At 41.1% G+C, this 24,787-nt stretch overlaps 1 protein-coding gene across 9 annotated transcripts in view; it reads left to right on the top strand.

The window, feature by feature from the left end:
* The window catches only part of RASGEF1B (RasGEF domain family member 1B), a 562,507-nt gene that overhangs the window by 382,940 nt on the left and 154,780 nt on the right, over nucleotides 1–24,787 (top strand). For 2 of the 9 annotated variants that reach the window (XM_087434492.1, XM_087434487.1), the window contains exon 1: nucleotides 22,932–23,361. The exons of 5 other annotated variants lie outside the window; for them this stretch is intronic. The gene's annotated coding sequence lies outside the window, so the exon portion shown is untranslated. Of the gene's footprint in view, nucleotides 1–13,676; nucleotides 13,695–21,001; nucleotides 21,177–22,931; nucleotides 23,362–24,787 lie in introns of those variants that run through there. 2 more of the 9 variants (XM_087434488.1, XM_087434490.1) reach the window with 2 other exon arrangements.

Genomic DNA, 24,787 nt, shown 5'->3' with positions numbered 1-24,787 from the left:
ACGTGGCCCAAGAAAGCATGAGGAGGAGCAGACGCAGGCGTGACAGGGATGGGTGTGTGAAGAGGTCTTTCTTTGCCAAAAAATGGGATAGAACCTTGTTGCAGATGTCAGTGATCTGTCCTATAAATGGAAAGCCTTTCTTTTCCTTCAGGATCGCTCTTCATCAAGCAGAAATGATTGAAAATGCTCCAGGTCAAAGAATTTACCTAACTTTGTTTATTTTTATCCAAATTTTGTTTTTTAAACCCAGAAGAATATTCAGTCTGACTCAACCAGGAAATCTCTACTCATAAATAGATCCTCCTGAATGTAATCAAAATGATAATTTCCTCCTCTGGGCCAGACCAACCCTGGTCGCTCCACTGCAATTATCTGCCAGTCTACTGTGCCGTTTCATTTTGTGAGTCCACGCTCATTTCCAGGCAGTGCCGAGTTGAGTGTTTTTTTTTGTAGGTCAAATCCTCCCAGTCTCCAGAGGCAAGCACGACTGCTATAAGTCAAATCGAATTTGCAATTCCCAGGGTGGCCTTTATCACTGTTGTGCAAACACCGTCCTCCTAAAAACCTGTCTGGGGAGCAGCCTGTGATACCCTGCATCTCCTGACTCCATGAGGTCAGAGTTGAAGAGCTCTCGCTCCTCCTCACTTATTCTTGTGGGGCCAGCACGGATACAGCCTAGTCATATTGTGAAGCAGCTGTTTTTTTCGGAAGTGTTCCCCACATAGGCTGCTGCCTCAACAGAGTGGGTCATCACTGAACAAAGGAAATGAGTGGGTGGAGGTGGGGGTTGTAAGTGTTCCCTGGAGGGTCAGCATTTTAAGTGTGTGCATAAGTATGCCCATTTATGACAGGGTCACTTCCATGTCCTGGATCCTCTCCGAAAACATAGGACAGCATCTCGAGGCGTATGACGTCGATAATTACTCAGTGTGCTGCAGAGATGTATTTAGAGCTTGTCATCAGGAGGGCTTTTGATGATAGGCCGGTGAGGACTCAATTTCCATTGTCCAGAGAGAGAAGCTGATGAGAGTGGGATTTCAGCACCATGACCCATGTCTGTCAGCACGGTGTAATCAGCTTTTGATCATTCAGAGGCTACTCTTCTGTTCAGTGAATGATTTAAGGCCTTTTATTCTGTGATTGCCAGCACTTCTTCCACAAGGAGGGCAGGGGGAGGCACAATGCGATGAGACTCCAATGTGTCCCTTTTCCGCCTCCTCGGCAGCTTTGCTGAACCTGTGCTGTGGGGTGGAGAGAGTAACACCAGTAGCTGTGATGCCTGGGGGTGGTTTTTGGAGGAAGGTATGTTTAATGTATCTGTGTATTTAATATCGCTCTATTCCTTAGAATTTACACAGATGAAATTTTTTTTTTTAAAAATCAGGAAATTGGAACTTCCGTTTCTGTGCCCCAACTGTAAGGCATAAAAAGAGAGCCTCCAAGTCACTGTGACTGAAGGGCATGCCCAGCATTTGGCGCCGTGATCCACACCCTGCTGCTTGAAACTGTGTCTTCCTCTTGTTTCCCTTAGTCTGCACTTTTTGCTTCCCTCCTGCCTTTTGACACATCCTCAGCCTCCTCTGCTGATTCCTAATTTTTCCACTCAGCTCTGTGATGAAGGAACTACCTTAGGATCTACAGTCACCCCCTTCTCTGCTCCATTCTCTCCCCCAGAGCGGTTCCATCCACTCCCATGTCCTCACTCACACTTAGATCCTTTAGTGCCAGAGCTAAGCATCTCACTGCCTGCTGGGTGTCAACATACAGATGTCCAGCAGGCATCTTAGACTTAATGCATCAAAAATCAGAAAGGGGCTAAACTATGGTCCCCTTCCTTCCCTTGTACCACCCAGGCCTCCAATTCTCACAATTGCTCATAATCACTAAGAATTTCCATTTATTGCTGGAAGAGGAAAAGTTACTTCACATTCTTTGAAAAGAAATCTGGAAGACTCAGTTACAATGAAAAGTAGATATACTCTTCAACCCAGTAATCCCGTTTTTGGGTTCTGTCTTGCTGAAATCAAAGCACATCTCTATATAAGAGTACATGCGTAGGAATGTTTCTTGTTTGTAGTGGTGGGAACTTGGGAACAACGTGAATGCCCATCAGTGGAGAATAGATGACAGTCAATTATAGCCATTGTGCAGTTACATGATGTGAAAAGATGTCTGTGATGTATTCTAAAGTCAAAAAGCAACTTGCAAAGTAGTATTATAGTATTATCTAATTATTGTACAAATAAAACAAAAATAACAAAAAATGCTGTATGTAAATATGTGTTTGTGTGCTCGAATGGACATGAGGAAAGAAGTGGAAGGATATTCAGCAGACGGTTAGTATTGTTTCCCTGGGTTGGGGCAGTGGCCAGGAGGAGTGAGCACATGTTGCTTTTGTAATATTTGAAAAAATATTTAATTGCCCATCCTCCTGTATTTCTTGCTAGTCACTCAAGTAAGAATCTTAGCATCATCTTAGGCAGCTCTTTCTCTCTTCCTCTTTCCAGTGATTCATTGTTTTTATGTTTGTATCTTCCATTAGACTGTAAAGTCTTTGCAGGCAAGGACCTTCTACATGGTGCCTTGCGTGTCTCTCTCAATATATGGTTATTGACTTGAAATGAAGATTTTAGTGCGTCATTGCTCCATATTTCTATTATGTATATATATCTCTCTAAGCTTTTATTTCTAATTCACAGGGATACCAGTGCTTTCACCAAAGCCCTGAAATACACCTTGCCTTCCCCACCCCGGCTCTGGGAAGTGTGCCCTTGGAATAGAAGATGTAACATCATGTACTCTTCCATCCCAGGTTGACTTGTTTAGTCTTCTCTTATACATGTTTTCACTCAACTCTGCATCCTGCTTTCAGTATCATTTGAAGTCCTTTGGACAAGAGGCAGGTAAACAGGGGATAAACAGTCCCCTGAAGGGCCGTGTGCATATTTGCATTGAAATAAGCAAAGAATAGCACATGTGTCAAACAATGATGAAGAAATTGGTCAAACATTCAGGTGTCTCCTGATGTCAAATGTTTGGCAATATGAAACCACAATATTCAGACATTTTAAAACCAATTCTTAAAATAGTCTAATCTCTATACCAAAGATTAAGTAGGGAACTTTTACCACACCCAAGGGAGCCTTTCAGCACACCCACAACCTTCATATACCCACACCCACGCCCACACCCAGACACACACACTGCATTGAACTTTACCTGAACCCCAACTTTCTGAATCATGATTTCACTGGCTTTGCTCCAGTGGCTATCCAGGACTGATGGTTAATGTCTGAGTTGCCTGAAAGGGGAGTGGTAGATGTTCAGTCAGACTTGGTGGGTGAATTGCTCCACCAATATTTCCACCAGTTCTGCCTGCACTATTCCACTCTGCGTTCCAGAGCCTTGAACAAATTCTGGTACAACCATCTGCGATTGAACATCCTCACAGTTTGTAGGATTGCACAGCACATTGAATGACCAGGCGATGTCATTTTCATGCGAATAAACAAGAACATAGGATCTCTGAAAGCAGATTGAATTAAGTCATCAGCATGCTATTTATATCCCCAACAATTTTCAGGCTGAGAGTTCAGCATAATAGCAGATATCGATCACTTTGTTTCTGGAAGTTACTATATATCACTATTGCCGTTTTACTAATAGGGGAGTGGAGACACTGACTTATCCACAGAAATATTGCTCATAAGAGATAGAATTTGGCATTCTATTAAAGAATATGAACTCTACAAGTAGTAAGACCCAGATAGTTCAAAATAATTGACGTGAAACAAATCGTGGTTCCTGAAGAATGCCACCCTTTGTGATGATATCTATACATAGTTATGATATATCAATAGATTCTAGGCTGAACATAGCCAACAGATAGAATCTCATGGAGGAGTTATGCTTCTTGAACCCTGCTGTCTGTGTATTCTGCATTTTTTAAGGGTTGGTGTCAAGCTAGTAACTATTAAGGGGCTGTATTTTCCTCCATTGGCAGTAAATTCTGAATATGCCCTCCTTACTCCAATCAGTTGACTATTCTGATTGGAGTCAACCCCTTGGAAAGATATTCTTACACATCTTTGCTCTCTATTGAGCACTCCTTCCCTCCAACCCTCCTCCCCAAATAAACGGGAAATACTACCCCAAGCAGAAGAATGCGCTCTGAATGAGCATAATCTCCTAGCATCAGAAGTTAGTGGGAGCTTTGCCCAGGGAGAAGAATTAGAAATCAGCCCATAAAAATAAATGAATCTGTTTCCATAGTGACGAGAATCTTTCTCTCCGTAGTTTTTATCCTGTGTTCCCCCACAGATCCCTTAGGCAGAATAACAATAAACTCGAAGAAAACATTTTATTATCTTAATGGATTCTTAATTTAAATCCAAAAGCCTTTAAATTATCTTCCCAAGGATACTGTTGGCCATAACTTTTGGAATTGAATACCTGAACAGAGTTGCGGGAGGAATATCACTTCCCAGAACCCAGCCAAGCGGGAGAAGCAGAGTGGGGAAGACCTTGTGGGTTGCACATGTGTTTTGTATGCAGCTTTCCTGATGGGTAACGCACCTGTCATGTTTAATATTTCATTGGTGAAGGAAATGTGCATCTGTCTGTGTTCATCTGCTGCATGAAATTTTGCACTGATGAAGCCTGCATGTGGTGAACACGACAGGGCTTCCTCATTATGCCCTTAAATCCTATTCCACAGCAACCGGGAGGAATCTATACTAGCAGCAGAGCTGGAGCCACCGCTCTTTACCCCCAGCCAGCTCCAGGGGCCCGTTACCTTTGTTTCTGCAGTCACGACTGGGCCTGTCTCTGCCATAACACTGAGAAGGCTGAGGGAAGCCCAGCAGCTGTAGTGTCGGAAGTGTGGCTGCAGAGACAAAGGACTCAGAGGAGCAAATTCCTGGGCAGGAATGTCCCAGGGTGCAGGTGAGGAACTGGGAGTCTCCCCAGGAAGGCAGGACTGGTGGGAATGTCCTGGTGTAAACATGGCAAACTCATAAGACGGGTGGTCCATGTGGGGAATGGTGCAAACCACATGAATGGAAATTATTTCAGCATTGTCGCAAAACCGAATGTGAAAGGTCTGAGTAAATACCCTTAATTTTCTGAGAAGTCATCTCAATAGAAAAAAGTCTTGACCCCTTCCTTAATCCCTTATGAGAGTGAACATATGTCCCGGTTTTCCTGGAAGGTTTAGCTTTTATGCCTGTTGTCCCAGTATAACTGTTAATGCTACCCCTCTCCATTCTCGAAAGTGTCTCAAAGGTTTGAACAATAAATGCTAAGGTCACCCTACTTATAGTCCACAAATGTAAGTCTAGTATTCCACCACTGACATTTTCTCTCTCTGTTTCTTTCCATAAATATTACATGCTCTTTCTAGACAGGTTTGTGCAACTTTCCCATAATGTAGCAGCTGGCAGGTGCTAGCTCTTTCAAGCTAGAGATAAGTGGAGCCATGAAGACATTTTTCTCAAGATTGAAAGTGGAGAAGGAAGGAGTTGCTTCTTCCTTATATCGTAAGACTTAAGTTGTATAATAATAACCCATTAATTAGTTTTCCACCCTAAATGCGAATTTTTTGAGGACAAAGAGAGAAAATTGCTTATCTTTGTATTGCCAAGGGCAATTTATAGGTATTCAGTAGAAGTATGTAGCTGCAATCATAAATGAATGAATAGAGCAATAATAAGGGGAGAGTTTATTTGGTCTTACTACTTTGGAGGAGTGGGGTTAGGAACTAATACATGACAGTGGGATAGATAAGGCAGAAAAAAAAAAGGAGTTTTAGAGACTGTCATTTTCTCTCTTCCCATCATTTGTTAACTTTTTCCTAATTACAAAATATTACCTGTTCATTGTATGAAATTTGGAAAGAGCAATAGGCAAAAAAAAAAAAAAGATAAAAAAATTACTCACCTTCCAGAATAATTACAATGAACTTTTTGAGGTCTGGGTGTCTTGTGTTTCTCACTCATATTCACATATGTGTACACATGTGTCTGTATATTCATATGGTTTTTTGGCATACGGTCTCTTGTCAGGATCACTGCTCTTGTAGGGACAGCACTGTTGCCATTAGTGAGATTTCTCATCAAGGGCAGCCTGCCACTCCTTGTTCAGATGGCACATGAGAGCTTAGAATCATTTGGAGAATTTATGTAAATACTTCAAGTGATGGAGGATAAACTCGAAGAAATAGTAGGGATTGTTTTTATTACTTTATTTGTGCTCAAGTCTTCCATCCTTTCCAAAGGTATTCTGCCTCTGCCAGAGTCTTCTGTTACTAAGGATCAAGTGAGTCCAGTCGGGAACCCTGGACTTGGAATGAGAAGATTGGCACCTATATTCTGAATTAATCACTTAATTGTTGTCTGAACCTGGGCTAGTTCTTTAAACACTTTGAACCTCAGTTTTATCACCATGGAGGCATTTATTCTCACCACATAACATCAACGTAAGGATCAAATGAGATCAGAAATATACTTGACAGTCTAGAACACAGTCAGTGACCAATAAATAAATATATTCTTTACGGTTCCTTATGGAATGGTGTTGGTGTGGAAAACACAGGATTTGGGACATGGAGATGGGTCTGAGATTGTGCTTAGCCCACAATGACTCTGTGATTTTAAGGCAATTCGTTTAACTTTTTTGATCCTTTGTTTCCTCAGCAACTACCTGAAATCATTTATATAACAAAGTGTTAACTGAAAGAAAATTTTACATTATAATAATGACAAGATGATGATAATGATGATAGTCTCCTTGTTGGTAGAGTTGGAAAGAGAAGGAAGAGCAAAAGGGGAGAAAGGAAGGAGGTTTTATAATACTATCATAAAGAGAGATGAGAGAATGATATTTTATTTTTACTCCTTAAGTCCTACACCTTCAAATTGAGGTGTATTCTATTTCATCTGTTTTCAACCATGGCTGTGCATTAGTATCACAGGGAAAATTGAGAAAACAAGCAAAGAACAATATTTGAGTCCTGGTTAAATGAGAATCTCTGAGAGGTTAGGTTGGCTGTCATATTTTTAAAAACTCTTTAGGTCATTTTCATAGGCTGTTGGGGTTGAGGACTCCTCTGTATGTCCATGCAGGAAGGAAGGAAGCTACCGGTAAGAATCATGACTGGTTTTCATAACTCAGGGGGACTTGGACAGAAAACCTATGGGGACCCAGTACTGCATGTTGGCAGGAAGATGGAGAAGCTGGGAATGAACCCTTTGGAGCTGCGGGAGCCAGCCCATCCGTGGAAAGCTCCTGCCTCTAAGTTGCTGGTGCTTTAAAGCACAGAGTTGAAAGGCAGTGGTGAGCTCCGCTCAGCAGGGAAGGCCTCATTGCGATTCTGGGCATTCATCCCACGTCTGGATGACTGCGGCAGCCTCCTCACCGTCTCTCCATCTCTAGTCTTAACCCTCTGCAAGCTGTTTTCCACACGGTCCAGCAGAAGCCTGTGTTCTTTTCTATTGCTGCATAACAAGTCACCACGAACGTGGTGGCATAAACCTCACCTATTGATTAGCTCACATTTCTGGAGGCACGGAGAAGCTGGATTCTCTGCTCCGGATCTCACCAGGCTAAAGTCAAGGCGTTGGTTGGCTGTGTTCTCATCTGGAACTCAAGATCCTCTTCCAGGCTCATTCCAGTTGCTGAGAGAATTCAGTTCCTTTCTGCAGAAGGACTGAGCTTCCTGTTTTCCTGCTGGCTGTCAGCCGGGGGCCACTCTCAGCTCCTAGAGACCATTCTCATTCCTTGTCACATGGCCCCTGCCAGCAATGGAGAATCTCCCTCGCATTGAATTTATCTCATACTGCGAATCTGTTTTTCCGGAAAGAGCTCAGTCCCTTTTAAGGACTCACCTGATTAGGTCAGGTTCACCTAGGATAATCTCCCTATCTTAAAGTCAACTGACTTGGGACCTTAGTCACATCTGCAAAATCCCTTCATAGCAGTACCTAAATTAGTATTTAATTCAGAAACTATGAGGAGATACACACACAATAGGCTGGAAATTTGAGGGACTACCTTAGAATTCTGCCCACCACAAAGTCTAAATATGTACTTAAAACTTCTCAGTGGGCACTCATTTTTGGCCACTGACTAAAGCCCATGCTCCTTAGCACAGCATATAAGGCTCTACATAATCTGGCCTATCTCTCCAGACTTGCCTGTAGTTACTCTGTGCCCTGTCCCTTACTCCAGCTGCCTTATATATATCTGCACCAATTTGTTCATACTTCTGTGGCTTTGTACACTATTTTGTTTCTCACTTCTGAGCTTTAGGTAATGCTGTTCCCTGTGCTTAGTGTGCTTTTCCCATCTGTATTTACATGAAAAATCTTTATGATCCAGCACAGGCTTCATCTCCTCCAGGAGATTTTCCCTGGATTCATTCATTCACTCAACAAATACTTATTGAGTACCTACTATGTGCCAGTCACTGTCTCAGGCACTGGAGATACAGTAGTGAACTTGGCAATGTCTGTTTCCCTCTTGCAGAGCTTACTTACCAGTGGGGGAGACAGGAAAAACACAAAAATAATTATAAAATTTGTCAAATGATGATAGTAGTATGAAAAAGAGTAAAGCAAAGAGAGAGAGAGAGTGATGGGCAAATTGTCACTTTGTATACCCTCAACCCATAATGCTTCTGTCATAGGTGACATTTCAGCAGAGGCCTGAAGGAAGTAAGGGAGTAAACAACACAGAAATGTAGAGAAGAGCCTCGGGGTCTTTCCCTTCTGTTTCTTTTTTCTCCATGATTTGCTGAATGGATGAATGAAAAAAAAATGTATGAATGTTCCAGGCAGAGGGAACAGCAAGCACAAAGTTCTGAGATACGAAGTCCTTTGATGCTCAGTTAATATTTGCCTGGCTTGATGTGAGCAATTCACTTCCTCAGGGGAGAACTCAAGCCATTGGAAGCTGAGAGGGAGGAGGACAAACTAGAAGTCATGGTCCAGTTCCTGGGCAGGGGCAACAGCAAGCGAGACAAGGTATCATCAAGCACCAACTAAGTAGTCTGGGTTCGCAGCAGAGTACTAAGTTCCATGGGGTCCCTAGGCCCGAAACAGGGAAACTGAGGCTGAAATCGTAGCCATAGTGACAGGCTGGACACGTTGAGGGTAAGGAACTGTGGGATGATCTCTGGCTGTGGCTGCTGATTTGTCATCTTCAATATTTGCTTTGCACTTCGAGAATCTCTATTGCCATTTATCTCATTTCATTGAAAATAATGGTTTACAGGCCTGTCTCCTGGCCTCTTGGAGGAGGGACTTAATAAAAGTCTCCCCGGTGTCCCTGGTATCCAGCACAGTTGCCATCAAACAGAGTGTCCTCTGGCATGGTTGTTGGTTCACAATCTTAGGAGTGCCCTGGGTGAATTTCAAAACTGGCCCCCATACATGGAGGGCAGGGAGAGACGGAGGAAAGAGGCAGACCGCTCCAGATTGGTAGATGGCAATTTTAATAAGCAGGGGAGCTTACATATGAAGTTTATCTTGGGCCACCGCAAGATGAGTAGATCTCTGCACCTGCCCGCCAGAATCTTACAAGTTTACATGGAGGTCTTAACTGGTTCGGTCACATACATAGTCCAGGTGGTCTCAACAACACATTGCTCTCTCAAAGTTGCATCCTTGAAATGGCTCCAGCTATGGGCAGAACATTCCATGGACAGGACGGGGTATGGAGCCTCTGATTGCCTGGGTCCAGCTCGAGGGTCAATCGATAGTCCGTCCTCTCTATGACCTCCTCCAACAATAGTCAAGTTGCCAAATGAGGGGGGGGGAGCACGAAAGCTGACAAGACCAACAGGTCTTGGTCTGGTCTGTTGGTCTGTTGACGAGGCTTTTCTGATTGACCTTCTCAAGGTAACTTGGGGAAAACAGTGTTTGATATAGGGATATATATTGATTTAGTACTCTAATTCGAACTAAAATTAGAAAGCTCTCATGGTATGACTCTAGGGGATGATAAAGTACCCTCATTCACCTTCTTTTTCTCTCTCCTTCTCTTTCTGGGCCCATCCCCAAGTGTTAGCTTTGTTTTGCTTTCTTTGCTATGAGGCTTTTTCTGCTTATTCATCGTTTCAATTGCCTTATAATTTTGGATTGCATGTGTCTTTGGCTTGCCATGAACCCAACTCTGCTTCATGGCATTTTTTCAGCTTCAATTCATACCACCAACTGGTACACTCTGTCTGCATGACTTCATTCAAATTTAGGAGACAGAGAACTTAGTTGTCCTAGCTCATCTTTTCTTAATACCAACAAGCCAAAGGATTAGCTTAGCTCAGGTGCTCACCATTAGCTTAATTACCTGAAGCTTGGATGGGGGTGGGAGGAAGGAAATAAAGAAAGGGGATTGTGCAGCATAAAATGTAGTTGCTTAGATATCAGGGGCTGAGGGTGGTAAAATTTCCCTCAAAAGACAGTGTAGGTGAGCAGAAATCAATTGACGTCTCTAATTTGGGTAATGGGATGAGTCCTTGAGGGAGAATTGAGAGTTAACTGGGGAGTTTAGGTATCACCATCACTTAGTACTGCGAGTCAAGAGAAGGCTAGTGAGGGAAAAATGAAACCAATCTTCAGCAAAGGCTCGTTGGGAATAGGAGAAGGCAGTGAACAATCAGAGAAGAGTCTAAGGAACATCTCTAATGGAGGCTAATCTATTTCCTTTCATAGATTAGCACCTGTCATTCCTACTCTATTGGGCAATAGAGGAAATAGGGCAAGTTCTCAAGGCCATAGACATATAGAGAGATGTTTTATTTTTTTATTTTTTTTTTAATTTTTATTTATTTTCCCCCAAAGCCCCAGTAGGTAGTTGTACATCATAGTTTCACATCCTTCTAGTTGCTGTATGTGGGACGCGGCCTCAGCATGGCCGGAGAAGCAGTGCGTCGGTGCGCGCCCGGGATCCGAACCCGGGCCGCCAGCAGCGGAGTGCGCGCACTTAACCGCTAAGCCACGGGGCCGGCCCAGAGAGATGTTTTAGATTAATCCAAGACAAGAACTGAAGGGAAGCTGCAAGTTCATATAATTATAGTTATTATGCTCCAATGCTGTGGCCCTCATTCATTGAGGACTTACTTGATGCCAGGCATCATCATAAATACTGTGAGTATGGCAACCCTTCCCCACCCTTAACACTCCCTATCCCTTTCCCTGATTTATTTTTGTTCCCAGCACTTTTAACTTTCTGAAATACTACCTATTTCACTTTATTTTTTATTTCATCCCTGAAATCTAAGATCCATGGAATCTAAGCTCTGTGAAAGCAGGGATGTTCTCTGTTTTGTTTAGGGTTCTATTTGCAGCATCTAGAAAGTGCCTTGCTCAAAAATAACTTGTTGAATAAATTAATGAATTCCATTATCTATCTGTGTTACTTGCACAGGAAAGAAGAGAGATCATATTCATAAGTCAGAAACTATCTGAGTGTTCCCTGGAAACATTGATGAGGCATGTACACATTTCTGCATTTGAGGATTTCCCTCTCTTATGGGCATAAATATGTCTTCAACATGTTTACCAGTACATTAGTCAATATAGGCTACATTATGCTGTGGTGACAAATTAGCCCCTAAATGTCAGTGGCTTAACTCAGCACAACATATGCAGTGCTGGGTAGCAGGAGGCTCTGCTCCATATAGTCACTCAGGAACCCAGGCTGACAAAGTCTTCACCATCCTTTGACCCCATCACTTCAATGTGATGCTTCAGAGTTTGCTGCTGCAACAGAAGAGAGAACAATGATAATTCATAACTCTTTTTGTGTTCTCCTTTATCCCATATGATCCATATTTCTTCAACGTGACCTCAAGGGAGGCTGGGAAGACTTCTCGTGTATCCAGGAAGGAGAGAAGAACCAGTTGTAGTAAGCTCACTCGTCTCTATCACAGCCTGCAACCAATGCTGTGGGACTATCACTAATATTTAACATGAAAAGCCCTTAGAGAACACAGAATTGACTTTTTGGGTTAAATCTTTGGTGTAACAAGATTTGAAATACAGGGCTAGAACTAAATAATGATAATTACATGAATGTTATTGCATATACATGAGCAACACTTGAAGCAATTCTTTTTTTCCATAAATTAAAGGAAAAATCACACAAGGATGTCAAGAAGTGGTCACTGACCCGCTCAAGTGATTCATTCAAGACTTTCTGGCCTGTCGTGAAAATCTGCATCCGAACCAGCACTCTCAGAACTCATTCCCTTTCCCTCATTGAGAGGGAATTTGTTTTTACCTCTTGTTAGTGTGCAATTGCTCCAGCAGAATCCATCTTTCTGAATAGAGATGTCCATTTGGACCTGACCTCCAAGGCCTCATTAAGCAGGAAAAGCAAGTGCTTCCTATCTTCTAAAGACAACAGATTCTGACTCTTTATCTTACTGTGAAGGAAATTCCATCATACCAGCTCAGCCGCTGACCTCGAACACTCAGGCTTGGCAGGAGGAGTTGTGCGTAGTCTCAACAAGCCCAGTTTTCATAAATTCACCCTGCTCCTCATGGGAAATGTTTGAGGAAGCGGTTGTACGAGCACACAAGGAAAAATGTCCTATTCCTCTTAAATTCTTTTTATTTTAATTTCTGGATAAGCTAGTTGAAAAATTGGCTCATGCAAGTAAAAGAAGTAGAATATTAAGCATTACAAAAATAACATTCTTTTTCCTTATTATAAATGTATGTTCGTTGTAAAAAATTTTAGAAAATACAGAAATGTACACAGAATGCAACTTAGCAACAAGGACTCAAAAAAATATATTCGTTGTCACCTGTTTTGTGCAAGGCAGAATGGTAGGTGCTAGGGATAAAACAGTGAGTAAAACAGATAGAATTCCTGCCCCCATGGTGTACTATTCAGAGATAGTCATTGTTAAATATTTAAATCTTAAACTAAAAACCTTCTAGTCATTTTTATTTATTGATTGTATTTTATTTTTTAAGACCTTATTTTTTTAGAGCAGTTTTAGGTTCATAGCAAAATTGAGAGTAAATTGCAGAGATTTCCTACATACTCTCTGCCCCCACACATGCATAGCCTCCCCCATTATCAACATCCCCCACCAGAGTGGTACATTTGTTACCATTGATGAACCTATATTGACACATCATAATCATCCAAAGTCCATAGTTTACCTTAGGGCTCACTCTTGGTGTTGTACCTTCCATGGGTTTGGACAAGTGTATAATAACATGATAATATGTATACATCATCATATAGTATCATACAGAGTAGTTTCACTGGTCTAAAAATCCTCTCTGTTCTGCCTATTTATCCCTTCCCCCAACCCCTGGCAACCACTGATCTTTTTACTGTCTCCATAGTTTTGCCTTTTCCAGAATGTCATATAGTTGGAATCATACAGTGTGCAGTCTTTTCAGATTGGTTTGTTTCAGTTAGTAATATGCATTTAAGTTTCCTCCCTGTCTTTTCATGGTGTCATAGCTCATGTGTTTTTAGCCCTGAATGATATTTTATTGTCTGGATGTACCACAGTTTATTTATCCATTCACCTACTGGAGGACATCTTGGTTGCTTCCAAATTTTGGCAATTATGAATAAAGCTGCTATAAACATCTGTTTGCAGGTTTTTGTGTGGACATAAGTTTTCAGCTCCCTTGGGTAAACACCGAGGAGTGTGATTGCTGGATCATATGGTAAGAGTATATTTTGTTTTGTAAGAAATTGCCAAATTGTCTTCCAAAGGGGCTATACCATTTTCCATTCCTGCCAGCAATGAATGAGAGTTCCTGTTGCTCCACATCCTCACCAGCATTCGGTGGTGTTAGTGTTCTGAATTTTGGGCATACTAATAGATGTGTAGTGATGTGTTTCTGGTTTTTGGGGTTGTTTTGGTGAGGAAGATTGTCCCTGAGCTAACATCTGTTGCCAATCTTCCTCTTTTTGCTTGAGGAAGATTGTCCCTGAGCTAACATCTGTGCCAATCTTCCTCTATGTTGTATGTGGGACACCGCCACAGCATGGCTTGATGAGCGGTGTGTAGGTCCGCACCCAGGATCCAAACCCATGAACCCTGGGCCACCGAAGTGGAGCGTGCAAACATAACCACTAGGCCACTGGGCCAGCCCCTGTCTTATTGTTTTAATTGCATTTCTCTGATGACGTACGATGTTGAGCATCTTTTCATCTGCTTATTTGCCATTTGTATATCTTCTTTGGTGAGATGTCTGTTAAGATCTTTGGCCCATTTTTTATTTATTTTATTTTTTGCCCCCAAAGCCCCAGTAGATAGTTGTATGTCATAGCTGCACACCCTTCTAGTTGCTGTATGTGGGACTCGGCCCCAGGATGGACAGAGACATGGTGCCTCAATGCGCACCCGGGATCCGAACCCGGGCTGCCAGCATCGCAGCGCGCGCACTTAACCACCAAGCCACAGGGCCGGCCCTGGCCCATTTTTTAAACTGGTTGTTTTCTTATCATTGAGTTTTAAGAGTCCTTTGTATATTTTGGATAACAATCCGTCATCAAATGTGTCTTTTGCAAATATATTCTCTCAGTCTATGGCTTGTCTTCTCATTCTCTTGACATTGTCTTTCACAGAGCAGAAGTTTTTAATTTTAGTGAAGTTCAGCTCATCAATTATTTCTTTTGTGGATTGTGCCTTTGGTGTTGTATCTAAAAAGTCATCGCCCTACTCAGGGTCATCTAGGTTTTCTCCTATGTTATCATCTAGGAAATTTATAGTTTTGTGTTTTGCATGCAGGTCTGTAATCCATTTTAAGTTAATTTTTGTAAAGGGTGTAAGGTCCATGTCTAGATTCACTTTTTTGCACGTAAGTGTCCAGTATTTCCAGCACCATTTGTTGAAAAGATCATCTTTGCTCCATTGTATGGCCTTTGCTTCTTTGTCAAAGATCAGTTGAGTGTATTTATGTGGGTCTTTCTGGGCTCTCTATTCTGTTCCATTGATTTATTTTTTTCTATTATTTTGCCAATATCACACCATCTTGATTACTGTAGCTTCCTTCTAGTCATTTTCATTTTTATTTGTACACACACACACACACACACACACACACTTCAGGAGACTGAAGCAAATGGGCATGGCTACAGTTGACAGCTGCTTTGAGTGTAGCCCATTTTCAAATCAAAGTCATTCTCAGAGTGTATGAGAATTCTCAGACCCTTCAAATCAGGACACATGCATTGGACTGACATTGTAGATCACAAACAGCAAGTAAACATCTGCATCTGCCACATGATTTTCACGTATATTGACACAATTCAGAGCTACCTTTCAAGTATGTGGATGGTACCTTTAAAAAGTAATCAAGTAAGTGAATCCTCTTAGTCCATTACAAGGTTTAATATTAAGCTGAATTCTTAGTTAATGTTAAGACTAACACTGACCTTAGCTAGATTCCAAAACTCAGCCAAAACAAATAGATTTCATTGAGACCAGTGTTCAAATTCAGCCAAAGAGCAGGGGGAGTCTCCTGGATAACAATTGAGAAAACAACTTTTCCTTACTCGATGAATTCTGTTATAATGCTTTCTGTTACACTGTCATTATTTGGTGGTCAGGTACTAAAATTTCTTCATTCTTATCATGCTAGATCAAGCAGAGTCCAGATATAGACCAAATGTAAGGATAGGTTAAGGTGGATCAACTTTTGTTTTTCTATTTGTATACACACACTAATATTAAAGGGTAAATCTGAAGTTAAAAAGAGGATGTTAAGAAGAATATAGGGGCTGCTTTGCCATGTTTTATTTGTGTTTTTAACTTTCCTTAAGACTTTAAGTAAAGAAAATCCATTAAAATCACACATTGGGAATGAGGAATTAGAGGGAGGGTGACTCAGAGAAACTAAACACCAGGTTGGCAGGTGAAACTAAAATACCAGGTTCCAAACCTGCAGGGGTGGCTTATCCTCTGAGTTTCTTAGATGGATCCTTTTTTTAAAAAAATTCAAAGCCTAATTGGATTGTTCTCTATCAAGAGCTTAATTCTATGTCAATCTGTCTTGAACTATCAAATACATTTTCATGGTTCAGAAGTCATCTTTTTTTTATGATTATGAATTAAATGGTGGAGACACTCAGAAAGACTAAACTGTTCATTCAAAGTATTGAGGATTGGAAAGAAAGAGAGTGTTATTTGAATTCAACACCAGGGTTTACATTTCCCTGGTGTTTCACAGGTGGGCTTTGCATCTGCTGCATGTCTGCCTTTCTTCAGAAGAGGCTGCCTTTCCCTGACGATGGGGAGGCATTTCCTTGCCTGTGAATGTGACTGAGGATGAAGCACATGAAGGTGTTGAGGCTCACCTGGTGTAATGTGTGAAGGAGTCAGCTGCCCACATTCTGAAGGCTGAAGGGGCCCCAGTGAGAGCAGCAGCTGGTATGCATGTGCTCACATCAGCCCAAGCTGCAAAAATGGAAAGTACCAACACCAAAAACTAGCTTTGCGTTTGGATGGAGGGCAGTTTTCACTTCTCTTCAAGGCTGATTAATTACACAATTTGCATCTAGCAATCACTTGTCAATTATAAGCAGCAGGCAGCAGGTGATACTGTAACTGTCTGCTCGATAGTAATTTTTAGAGAAGACTGTTCAAAAGAGAATTGGCTTAGGAAACAATGTAATTAAATAAGAAGCCAAGAGAAAATATTTCAACTCTTCTTATTGCTCTACTCTAGCCCTCTCTATTTGGCCAAGGGAAGCCTCTTCTTAGGGGTTGATTTTTACTACTGATTTCTAAGTGGATTCCAATGTTGCCTTTTGATGTGACATGATTTTATAACTATAGCTACATCATATGCAGAAATGCCCTTGGTGCGTACCAAATCTATTCAATTTTAAAATTTTCTTCTAATGTTATCTATGCTTTAGAATCATAGAAACTTAAAAAGAGAATTGAGAGAAATTCCACCCACCCAAGGAAGGATAACTCTATATTTTAATAAAAATGTCCCTGAAGCATTTATCAGGAGCCATGGACCAGTAACACTTTATGCCAATCAAACATAAAAAAACTACCACCAACATAACAACAGCAATAATGCCAGCCAACCAACCAACCAAAACACATTCATCTTACAATCTGTAAAATTCTTACAGATTAAATCAGTTCAGTATTTTGATAAGCTTGTTCAAATTTAGTGTTATTTGTAAGAATAAAATAAAATCAAACATAACAGAATATAAAATTATATTCCTTCTCTACTCTGTACTCACCCTGAAAAAATGGCATCTTTAAAAAAAAGACTTGAGTGTAGGTGGTGAAGAAACATCACTATTTATGACCTAGCAGCATTCTGACCTATAATGTAAAACATTTTATGAATATGAGTTACCATTATTACCTAAGACTCTCCTTTTGGCAGACTTGGAATGCAGCATCAGCAGCCGCCAGTAAGTGAAGAACATTGGCAAATAATTTGTCATGCTCTCCACTCCCTTGAATGTTCCATCCTTTCCATGACACATCCACCATCTTGCCTAGGATGCTCTACATAGACACTGGGAAAAATAAAGAACCCTGGAAGATGGTTGGTGCTGTTTGATGTCATTTAGAGTTAACAGAATCTGCTCTAAATACTCTTCATAAATGAATCAACTATTTTTGATTTTTAAAAAACCATTTTTGGCTTTAAAACAAAGCAGTATGAGTGTGATATATTGGTGAACAGCATAGCTTTTAGAGCCAAACAACCTTGGGTTCAAATTCCTGCTTTGTCATTATATATAAATAATCTTAAGCAATTAATTAAATGTCAATTTCCCAATCTGCATAAATGTGAATCATACTTACTTCATAGGGTTTTGCCTAACACAGTGCTTGGCGTAGAACTGTCAAGTAAGAATGATCAACTGAGATTCTCTTTATCTATCCGTCTGTCCATCTGTGTGTGTGTGTGTGTGTGTGTGTGTGTAAACACTTAGGCACAGTATCTGCTTAGTAAATAGTCAATATAAGGTAGTTATCTAGTGGCCTCAGGGCCTTTCTCCTTGCTATTCTCAGCCTGTAATACTCCTCTCCAGGTTTCTCACATGTCTTATGAAGGTCTTATTTGCAAGCAACAAAAACCAGCTCTGGCTAATATAAGCAAAAAAAGAAATGTATTAAAAATATTTCTGGAGGAAGTATAAATTTGATGGAGTGCATGTTGGTACAACCATTTTAGAAAACTATTCGGCATTGTCTACTAAAATGGAATATATAAAGTCTATGATCTATCAATTCTTCTACCAGCTTTATACCACATAGAAAAATATAAATATGTGCACCGAAAGGCATGGGTAACAATGTTCACAGCAGGATTATGTATAATAGCTCCAAACTGGAAACACTACAAAGGTCCATCAGCAGTGAAGTGGAGAAATTGTGATATATTTGCAGAATGAAATACTGCACAGCAATGACAGTGAATGAACTATAGCCATACGCAATGGCGTGGTGAACCTCAAAAGCATAATGTTAAGGAAAAGAGTGCAGATCCAAAAAAATATTTTTTGTATAATTTCGAATATATGAAGTTCAAGAATGGGGAAGGAGGAACCTGTGGTGTTAGAAATCAGGATGGTGGCTTCCTTTGAGGCAAGGACGGAGAGGAGTTTCCACCTGGACGGGGTTTGGATTGGCCTCCAGGTTGCTGAGCAGGACACCGTCCGTCCCAAGGGAGGTAGAGAAAACTTGTATCTTCCTTGGCCTCAGAAGTCTGGGAAGCCCCAGACTGCCTTGATCAGAGATGTGAGAGGAAAGTCAGACCCACTAAGAGACAAGGGGCAGAGGTGACTCCATGTCCTAAAACCTGTCTGCTTTTTACTTTTTACCTTTCATAATAAGATTTCAAATAAAAATGTCATTGGCATACATCATCTCTACAGAAATAAATGTTACTGTAAATTCTATTTATTTTTTTATTTGAGAGAAACTAACATTTGTGTGGTACTATAAGTTCTAGTTTGTAAGTCGTGCTCATTTGCTTTATCTCATGGGGAGTATTGCTTCAAATTAAAGACAGTTTTTAACTTTAAAAAGTCTTTAGTTAAAGAATTAAAGACAGTGTCAGAAATGCCTCTATCACTGTGTGTGACCAGAGCAGACATTCATAACAAAGCTGAGTGGGGCAGGGCAGGGAAGAGAAAAGATAGTAGTGTCTTTACTTTTTAGAGGGGGAATCAAAAAGAAAAAAGTCTCAAACTCAGATCTTCTGACGCTAAATTCTGTGCTCTTCAATCTGAATGCAGTTTGGATAATGGATCACATCTAATAAAGAAAATCTAACAGCTGACGTAATTATTGAAATGTAAAATGAACACACAATGCTGTGCCATGAGCCCCACAGCAGATGCCTCCCTGGGCAAGTAGGAGTCACCTATCCAAGTCACCACCCAAGTGGGAGTCACCCTGTCTTGTTCTAAAGTGCAGCCCAGAGAGGTCTCCCCTGTCATCAGGGAGTCAATAACTGCTTCCATAAAACACCATTCCTGTTCCTGAGAATTACAACCAAAATAACATTTAAATACCTAAAATAATATCAATTACATGGTGTAGAGTCTACAACGTGGACAACATTTTTAGGAATGTTTATTTATTTTTTTGCCCTATTAAACTGGAGATTAAAATGGAGAGGGCTGCTTTTGGTTCATAAATCTCTGTGTCATATAACATGTGGTCAGGGAACCCCAAGATTCAGTGATGGGACAGATGCAGTATCAGGTACTCCACTGCACCCCTGTCTCAATGGCAGTCATTGGTTACTTCTCTTTGCTCTATTTCCTATCCATGCTCTCTGTGAGAATTATGACCATGGGTTATGGCTCCATCTGTGATCTGCCACCTGACCACACTTAATTTTTAGTAACACAAGAAACTTTTAGGATGACTAGTTAATGTTTGGAAATGTTATTACTGTACATACTGCTTAGAAATATTAGAGTAATTCTGAGCAATCTTTTGGCTTCAAGGAGAGATTAAGATATCTTTTACTTTACTATGTTCAGAGCTGAAAAATGAATCCAAGAGTCACTATAAGGAAGATACAAGAGTAGCAGCCCAAATGTATCTGCTTGGGGAACAGAGAGAAGCCTGAATATGTGAGAACAAAGGCTTATTTCCTTTTCCTTAAAAGTTCTATTTGAGTATAAAGGATGTGTGGATATTTTCATTTTTTACTATTTTAGCATTGCGTAAAATTTACGCTAAGGTTAATTGATTTCATCCTTGAGAACAGAAATTTTGTCTGTATAGTCTCAGAATCCAAAGCTTAGCTTGAGCCTATTCTTAGAGTATTGACAGGCGCTTGGACCAGATGAAGCTCATACGTTTTCAAACAGATCGTTTTTAGTGATTTTGGGATCCGATTTGACTATCTTTGTCACTTGTATTTTACCTGAGCTCCTGGTGAGGGAAAAATGCTGTAATGTATCAAGTACAGTTTATCATAGTCCTCTCACCTTATATCAAGATAAAGTTGCCTAAGAGATTAAATTGCACCTACGAGGCCTTGCACACCCTGGCAGTTTATATGGACAAACCAGTTTTTAAAATACAGTTGAATTTTTTTAGTTATTTTTTTAATTGCTTACCAACAGGACTGGTGACTCTCTTGCCTCTTCTTTGGTACATGGCTGGGCTTAGCAGGGCTGGCTTCATTAACTGCAGGGCCCTCTGAAAAATGTACCTGCAGGACCTTTGATTCAAAAAGCGGAAAAAAAAATACCATTAAATGTACTAAAATATAAAGAGTTTTCCTTTCTTCTGCAGTCTCTCTCTCACCTTGTCATGGTGCTTTTTATTTGCTATTTATTGTCATTCTAAGTAAAGAAGTCTTAAATTATTAGTATGAATTTTATCATTTATCTCTATATTGTGAAATGTCAGCTTTAAATGTAAATATAAGAGCATTTAACTTGTATGCAGACTCACTGCAATTATGCAATTAATATCTAGTAGCTTGTGCATACATGAGTATTTCATTCTACCAGAACAGTGGACACACAGCACCACTAACTTAAGTGTTTTTATTCCACTTCTTGATACACACGTATCCTACTAACTTTCTACTTTTGGCTTATTGGTAAGGAATGAAGGACTACGAGGAAAAGAAACTATGGATGGCCCTGTCTTCTCCTTTCCTTCATTATCATTATTTTCAGCATAAATGGTGAGATTACAGGAGAGTAACGTGAGTAAAGAAGGATATGATAGGGTTCCTTGGTTGTTCGTGTTTCTTAAAACACCATTATCTTCATGTTGTATTCAAAGCAAGTGCAGATTCAAATGGAAAGCATGGTCTCTCAGGATTATCAGCGTCCTTGTTTACTCAGTTGTAGACATAACACACTTACCTTGTCTTGCACTGAGTCTCTCAGAACTCCCACGCACTGTGGTTCCACTGGGATTTTGTGCTTATGGGACATTGCAAACACTATGTGCAAATGCGGTGGCAAGGAGCAGCAGACACACGTACTGTGCGTATCTCCTCTGTGCATGGGCATCCTCCATTGTCCCATCGGATTTCACTTACAAAACAAAGTTTTAAGATAAAATTATTAAGAATTTTTAAATGGCAACCACAGAGCATTATGCCAACATGGGGCTCTTCTCAGCACTGAGTTCTGTGCTACTGCACAGGTCATACACCTGTGGAGCTGGCCCTGAATGTCAGAGTGGAACTATAATGAAGTATTTTGTTGCCAAAATGTCATCCAGAAGGGTATCTGGTATGGCTTATTTATATCTTGATTATTCACATTACCTGTGACATTTTGTTCCTTTGTCATGGGACAAAAACATGTCTAAACATAGTCTAAAAGTTAAGGGGAGACTCAGCATCCCCAATCAGTGTGCAGGTCTTTATGCCTTTGATTGACACCTTTCCTTTCCCATTCACCACTCAAACTCTAGAGGCACCTCCAGTCTCTTCTTTTATTTGGGAACACAAAGACACAATGCTAACTCAACATCAGGATATATATACAAGATGGAGGGAGGGCATACGCTAAGCACAGGCAAAGAGCCAAGTCACGTAAAAAAACAACCTTTAATATTGTTCAGCAATTAGCTGTGATGAGAGCAATAGATTGATTCTCCTAAATCCACCCTCTTCTCTACATCCCCAAATGTCATCACCTTATTTCTGCTCCTAGGATTCTGCCTGATCTCTGGGCCTCCAACCTCACACTCTTCTAATGCATTCTTCACCGTGACACCAAAGTGATCCTCATAGAGCATATAACAATTCCAGGTGCTCCTTGCCTAAAATATGTTGCTGGTTCTTTCATATATTCATGATAATCAAAGTCCTTCATGGTTTGGCTCTGCCGACTGCTCTAGCCTCCGAGGCACCCTATGACCTTTCAGACAATTTGCAATTATTCAAATGCATTTGCTCTGTCATCTCTCTCTCTGTGTGTATTAACCCACTGCCTGGAAAACTACCCCATTTTCTTTGCCTGTCCCTCTCTTACTCGTCTTTTGAGAATTGTCTTAGGAATTCATCCATTTGTTCGTTTAACTTCATTTATTTACTCAATAAATATTTGTTGAGTGCCTATGATGCGCCAGATACTGTGCTCGAGTCGGGGACACAGTGATGACAAGAATAGAGAAGGCCTTGGCCTTGGGGAGCTTAGAGTCATGGGGAATGGAGACACATAATAGGTGCTTTCTTATGAAAAGTCAAACAAATATATGTACAAAAAAAAATACCCAAATCAATGACAACTTTGATGAGGGCTACAAAGGAGAACTGCTTTGTAGGATGAGAGCATAGGAGGTGAATATAACCCAGTGGAAATTACAGTTGAGCTGCACACTGAAGGGAGAATTGGAGTAATTTAGGAAGGGAAGTGAGGAGGTTGAGTGGGATACCAGAGAGTAGGAGAGTTCTTCTGGAGGAGAGTAGAGCATAAGCAAAGATTGTGTGGCAGAAGAGAACCCGACATTCAAGGCACCAAAAGGAGGAAAATGGTGCAATATGAGTTAAGAGAGGTAGGAAGAGACTTGACCAGGAAGGGCCTTGTAGGCCGAGATGAAATTTTAGTTTGCGTCTAAGAGCATTTACCTGTGAAGTGTTTGGTTTAAGGAGGAAGGGAGTAGAGCAGGCGGATCACAAATTCAATTTGTTTTTTAATAGTTCCCTCAATCTCTCAGGTGTAGTGTGGATAAAAGATCTGAGGAGAGCAAGAATGGAGAATCTTCCAGAAGTCCAAGGAAGAGATGTTTATGAGTGAAAGTAGATAGAAGCTTGCCACTTCTGTGAAGATTTCCTGATTTCCCTAATCCTCATCCCTCTCCAGCTTCAAGTCTGGATTAGAGCGTCTTTCCTCGTGCTTCTGTGGAACCTGGTATTTTTTTACATTTAACCTACACAACAACCTTGTTCAGTGGAAATTGTCTTTATTCTCATTTTCTGTATTGTTCAGTGGGCGTTGTCATTATTCTCATTTTCTGTATGAGGAAGTTTAAGGTTTGGAAAGATGAAGCTCTTGCCCGTGTTCCCACAGTTAGTAGATAGCGGAGCCAGGGTCTGTGAGAAGGGCTGGCGAAGGTGTGAGAGAGAACTGAGGAATAAATAAGCAGAGTGTATGCATGAAAGAGCAGAAAATTTCAGCTGCAGCAAAAAGTTCAAGTTGAGACAGGAAAGCAGGTTAAGGTCAAAATGTAGTACCAAATTTACATCAAAGACTGATACATTTAACATCAGAGCTCCAAAGTGGTGAGTGCCCTTTGTGCCTTTTGATGCCCAAGGCATACCCTGATACAGGCAGACTTCCCTCTCTGCACCTCCCCTACACTCTCACCAAGTCCTTCCCTTCTCTTGGAGTCCTGTCAGAGTCTGTGCTCCTTGTCTCCACTTCCTTACTCCTGGAAACCTGCAAGTAATCATTCCTAGCTCAACCTCCACTTCCAAGCAATGTGTAAGTTCTGATGATTTTAATTCCAAACTCTTTCTTAAGTCTTTCCTCTTTCTAGCCCTTCTGCTACTACACTAGTCCAGATTTTTAGGTACTAGACTATCTTCCCTGGTTTGTGACTACAGCAGCCTAGAGAGTTACCTAGTTTACAGTCTTCTCTCCTCAAATGCATGTTCCCACCTGCTGGCCTAGCAATCCATTCAAACATTGTTCTATAAGACTCACGTGCTTCGTGCCTACCTTCCCTGTGCCATCTCTCACCACCTCTGTCTCACTCTGTAAGATCTATCAGCACCAAATTATTTGTGGTTCACATAAAAACTCAACACTTCTTTTTATTCCATGCCTCTTGCACTCATGATGTTTCCTTTTCCTGAAATACCATAAACCTCTTTTCACATCCCCAGATGCTCCCTCCCCTCCCCGCTCCACACTTCTTTGTCCACCTAACTTTTGTTCTGCCCTCCTATACTCAGCTCCTGCGCTGCCTCCTCCTGGAAGCCTCCTGGCCACAGGAACTCCTCTCCTGGCTGGGCTGCATGCTCCTCCTTTGCTCCCACTGCATCTTCTGCACACTTATGTCCTTAATATGCATGCTCCCTTTGAATATTATTTATTTACCTCTCTTTCCCACTAGACTTGAGGGAGCTCCTTGAGGGTACAATGGCATCTTATTCACCTGAGTATCCCCGGGACCTGCTCAGTACTGAGGTACAGAATGCCACCCCTTCAAACCTCTGCATGTGCTTTGTCACCAGTCACTGTCAGCACCCTCTTCCCAGTGCATTTGGGATCCTTTCCTATGCTGACTGCCTAAAATCCCCCAAAAGCCTTTTGTCCTAAAATCCCTTCCCCC

This window comes from Ceratotherium simum, chromosome 8 (genome assembly GCF_057802395.1).
Source record: "Ceratotherium simum simum isolate JZ-2026a chromosome 8, ASM5780239v1, whole genome shotgun sequence".
In the NCBI taxonomy this organism is placed as follows: domain Eukaryota; kingdom Metazoa; phylum Chordata; class Mammalia; order Perissodactyla; family Rhinocerotidae; genus Ceratotherium; species Ceratotherium simum.
Note: the sequence above shows the minus strand (reverse complement) of the source record. Positions and strands in the feature narration are given on the sequence as shown.